The sequence below is a fragment of the Mirounga leonina genome, unplaced genomic scaffold, assembly GCF_011800145.1.
Source record: "Mirounga leonina isolate KUSES-001 unplaced genomic scaffold, KU_Mleo_1.0 Mir_180, whole genome shotgun sequence".
NCBI classification, from domain to species: domain Eukaryota; kingdom Metazoa; phylum Chordata; class Mammalia; order Carnivora; family Phocidae; genus Mirounga; species Mirounga leonina.
The window spans coordinates 34527615-34532393 of record NW_023270469.1 but is presented as its reverse complement, the minus strand read 5'-3'; the positions used below and the strand labels follow the sequence as shown (position 1 = coordinate 34532393).

The 4779-nt window shown below is 49.3% G+C and overlaps 1 protein-coding gene across 1 annotated transcript in view; it reads right to left on the bottom strand.

The window, feature by feature from the left end:
* Positions 1-409, bottom strand: part of SIAH1 (siah E3 ubiquitin protein ligase 1) — a 23642-nt gene extending 23233 nt beyond the window's left edge. Inside the window, exon 1 of the mRNA XM_035025268.1 lies at positions 257-409. The gene's annotated coding sequence lies outside the window, so the exon portion shown is untranslated. The remainder of the gene's footprint in view (positions 1-256) is intronic.
* Between the last annotated feature and the right edge of the window lie 4370 nt (positions 410-4779).

Genomic DNA, 4779 nt, shown 5'->3' with positions numbered 1-4779 from the left:
GGCGGGGGCGAGCCGGCTCGCGGCGGCGGGCAGGGCCCAAGAGGGGAGGGGAGGGGCGGGGGGCGGCGCTCGGCCGGGCGGCCGGGCTCGGGCCGAGACAAAGGCGCCCGGCGCCGGGGGCTGCCCGCGCCCCGGCCCGGGCGGCGCACCCCGGCCCCACCGCCCTTCCCGCCCGCCGCCATTACCGGGCCTGGGCGTCCTCCTCCCGGAGAGCCCCTCGCGGCCGGCTCCTCCCTCCAGGCCGGGCCCCACTTACCTGTAGGCGGAGAGCGCGCCTCGGACCCCGGTCCTGGCTCAAACGCGCTCCGTCGCCGCCGCCAACCCCCGCCACCGCGGGCAGCGCCACCGCCTCTTCCCTGTGCCGGCACCGACGGGACACCCTGGGCCGCCGCCGCCACCGCTCGAGAGCGCGCCCCGCAACGGCCGCCCCGGCTCCCCCCTGGCCGCCGCCGCCGCTGCCGCCGTTTCGCGCGTCCTCGAGCCCGCCGCGCGCCCCCGCTAAATACCACACACTGCGGCGGCCGCCATGAGGAGGCGCGGCCCCGCGCGCCGGCAGCCCGGAGGGGGCGGGGCTTCCCGCGGGCGCGCAAGCGCAGAGGCGCTCGCCCGGCCGGCGGCGACCCGCGCGGGCATCGCGGTGCGGGTGTTCGAGGGGGGCGGTTGGCGCTTCGGCTCTTCGGTTACCGTTGCTGTGACTACACGTCACGTTCTTGCCTGCAACTGTCCCTGCCGGGGAGAGGCTGGCGCTTGCCTGCCGCGTCGCGGAACTCTGGTCGCGCGCCCCCCGCGGGGCTTTGTTCCGCCGCCCGACTGGTCGTCCTGCGCCCTCGCCGCCTATTTACGGCCCGTCGGGTCTGGTTTGCTGGTTCCGCACAGCGCCTCCGCCGGCCCTTCCTAACTCCACTCTTTCCCAAAGGGAAAGAAACCGGCTGCGATGGCCACCGACCGGGACCCCACCCCTAAATGAGAAGCCCAAGCCCCTCCCTTAGGTTTGAGCCGCGCTGCAGCGAAAGCGGGACGAGTTTCAAAGGCTTATTTTAGCTGACAAACAGGTAGTATGGAAAGCACGCCTTTGCCCCCCGTGTCCTCACTCATCTGGAAGTCTCACTCGTGGGACTCTGCGTTTCTTTTTAAATAGAAAATAAAAGGAAAATACCATTCGCAGTTCTTTGATGGGTACAACGTATATATCTGAGCAAATGCCAGCGTCTGAGAACATTTACAAACTGGATTTCCATGTAAGAGCCTCCATAAAAATACTATTCTATGTAAAAACTTAAAAGGTACTTTTTACATGAGATACTAGAAACCATCCAGGGAGTAGTCCTTCCATTATCTCCAAACTCCTCACCAATAGGAAAGCTTTTTGGCTGGTAGTTTTTAATGTAAGCACTCCACTGAGAACACACTCAAAGTTTGAGCTCCAAAGCCAAAGACACAAAGTTATTTTAGATACTGATGCAAGCTGCTAATTTCTGGCTTCTCTACAAATGTGTAGAGTGTTTTGTGTTGATACCTCTACTCCTCAGCCTAATATTTTGCTTATTGTGCCTGCTGTCTTTCTCTGCAACCATTAGCAGAGCCAGCGTTTCTTGAGGTGGGGAAAGTAAAAGACCACACTTGTTCTTAGCTGCAAGCTGTACTACCAATACACTACTAATATGCTGGTCCCCAAAGCCCAAGTCAGATGAACTTGGGTGAGTTATGTACAGTTATTATTGGTGTTATATCATTCACTCCTTCGACAATAAATACCTACATAGCAATTCTAATATGTTCTGTCATACACTGTGCTTGGATATGCATGGAGCTTACCTAGTCAGGGAGACATTCACTTATTTATTCTTCATTCATTTCACCAATGCCAGGCACAGTGCTAGAGACACTGGTCCTGTTTTCAGAGTATCCAATGGGGTACACAAACATTAATCAACCTCACAAATATATAACTACCACTGTGAAAAATGTACAAAAGAAAGAAAAAGGTGCCTGATGCCAAGAAGGTATTTAACTGGCCAGATATATAATATAGGATAGGTGACTGAGTAAGAACCGAAGTTTTAGAAGAAATTGACCAGGTTGTGGGGTAAGTGGAAGACTTGAATAAAAGGAAAAGCATTTCAGAGGAAAGCCTTGTACGGTAAGAAGCCTGCCCTGTTGCAGGAACTGAAAACCAGTCTCTACTGTGGGTTTTTTCCCTTGGGGGAACAGGGAAGGGACCAATGGGGCACAAGGCACAGGAATATGGTACAGACAATGATGAAGTCGATGAGGTACAGACAGAGATGGGCTTGGTGGGCCAAGGTATCCAAATTATGTAATGAACAATACTTCTCAGACTGGTGAGGCCAAGAAAGGATTCACTGAGGGATAAAGTCAGAACCGGGCCTTGGCTTATGGGTAAGAGTCGTCCAGAGGAAGATGGAAAGGCTTTCCAAGCTGTGGTAAAATATATGAAGGCACAATCACAAAAGAGAATGTCCAAGACTGAATGTGATAGGGATGTAGGGCTTGGCTGAGGAGATTGGCCAAAATGAGTGAAGGCTGACTAGGGAGCACACTTCTGTCTAGGCAAGAAGTGACAGCCTGAACCAAAAGGTGGCAAAGAGCATGTTGAGGAGGGTGTCGGACAGACAGTTGGATCTGAAGTGAAATCAGTTAGATTTAGGGAGGATAGGATGTGAAGAAGAACAAAGAGCCGAGGCGTCACATCTTTCCAGGGTTAAGTTCTAAACTTTACCCATAAAGAAAAATATAAGTGTAATCAAAATAACCCTTAAAAATCCTTTGAATTGCCCATAAATTATGGTCTACATTATGTGTTTATACAATCCCATATCAGGTATGTACATATAAATGCCCACCAGTACTTGCACAAAATATAATTTTATAGTATTCCTAATTACATTATTTAAACTGCAGTTTCCTCTCACATATTTTTGGAGGTTGGGGGAGTTATAACGTCAACAAAGTTCAGTTTCCCTCCAGTTTGGAGGTAACTTTTCCATGTTCACAGGTGATGCATTAGGAATAGTCACGTGGCCTCATACGGGATTGTAAAGGATACAAGTGATCAATTTCTGGATCTAAGGGGGAAGAGAAGCACTGGACTATTGCTCCCCAGAACCTCTTGGCCTCTGCAAACAGTACAATGGGCATTAACCAAAGAAAACTTGCCAATATGACAAAGTTCCAAATACCCTGCTTTGCCAGAATCAAATTTTTGGCTCCCTCATATCCCTGTCCCTTCTTTTCTCCAACAGCATTTTGTCCATCTGAAAATAACAGTCTCACCTGGCCCACTGCTGACAGGAGGGAAGTCACCTTATTAACTGGTAGATTCTTTTAAGCTGCAGGGGTTCCCAGGACAAAGTGTTCCCTGGAGACACCACACACCAATCTCGAATTGTTGAAAATTTTACGTCAGCCGCTCAGAAGCAACTTCTGCCCCTGGAATTTTCACACTTGCCTTCCTTGACTTGGTTGGCGCCCACTCTCTGCTAGAAGAGTCAAAATTACTTCTTCCTTCTCCTGCTTCCTGCTTATGCAAAACTAATCTCATTTGATTAATTTCATCTCCACTAATCTTAACCAGATTTAGGAAGGGTTCAATCTGATTTAGTTCGTTCCTACTGGAGGTATGAATGGAGGATAGGTGGGGCACGCACATCACTACTATAAATGTGAAACCTTTGAAGGAAAATAGCCCCATTGTGAAGTAATTAGGCATCTGTTTCTGAATAGAAAGACAGCTCTACTTCCGGGACAGTTAATCTGTAGAAAAGTGTTTGATAAACTGTAAAGCCAACCCCAGTAGTGCTCTACTTGATGATACTTCGGGATGAGTGCTGGATATTTTCAGGCCATGTGGGGAAAATATTTCAGGGTAGGGAGCCTTCCTATCGCCCTCAAATCACATCAAATGACAATTCCATCTACTCCAATGGGACATAAAGTGCTAGTCCCGTAGCTGACCCCTTGTAAGTGCTCTGGTGAAAGTAAGCAACTTGATTTTCCTCTTTCCTACTTACGAATAAATCAGACACTGACAACACATCTATACTTTGGGATCTTGTATGAATTCATAACAACTTGATACTTAATATAGGTCAGATAACAATGACAATTAGTCTTTTCATGGTGCCTGGCGAGACTCTACCCAAGAGATGAAGTAGGAGCAGGTTGAATAAGTAGAATGTGTTTTGACTTATTCTATTGGTACATAATTTTTAACAATTAAACCACGTTCAAAATTAGATACCATTATTTCCTTCACATGGGAATTCTCTAAAAATATACACATGCAAACACACTCTTCCTCACCACACACTCTCTTACGTGGCTATTTTTAAACTGTTCCATGAATTAAAAGCACTCAGACACACCTGTTTAGCCAGATCTCTGGGCACACCAGTGTACTTAATTTAAGAAACACAAATTCAGGGGCGCCTGGATGGCTCGGTCGTTAAGCATCTGCCTTCTGCTGGGGTCATGATCCCAGCGTCCTGGGATCCAGCCCCACATCCGGCTCCCTGCTCAGCGGGGAGCCTGCTTCTCCCTCTCCAGCTCCCCCATGCTTGTATTCCCTTTTTATCTCTCTCTGTCAAATAAATAAAATCTTTAAAAAAACAAAAACAAAAAAACATGAACTCAGGGGCGCCTGGGTAGCTCAGTTGGTTGAGTGACCAACTCTTGACTTCAGCTCAGGTTGTGATCTTGGGGTTGTGGAATCAAGCCCCACTTTGGGCTCTGTGCTGACCATAGAGCCTGCTTGAGATT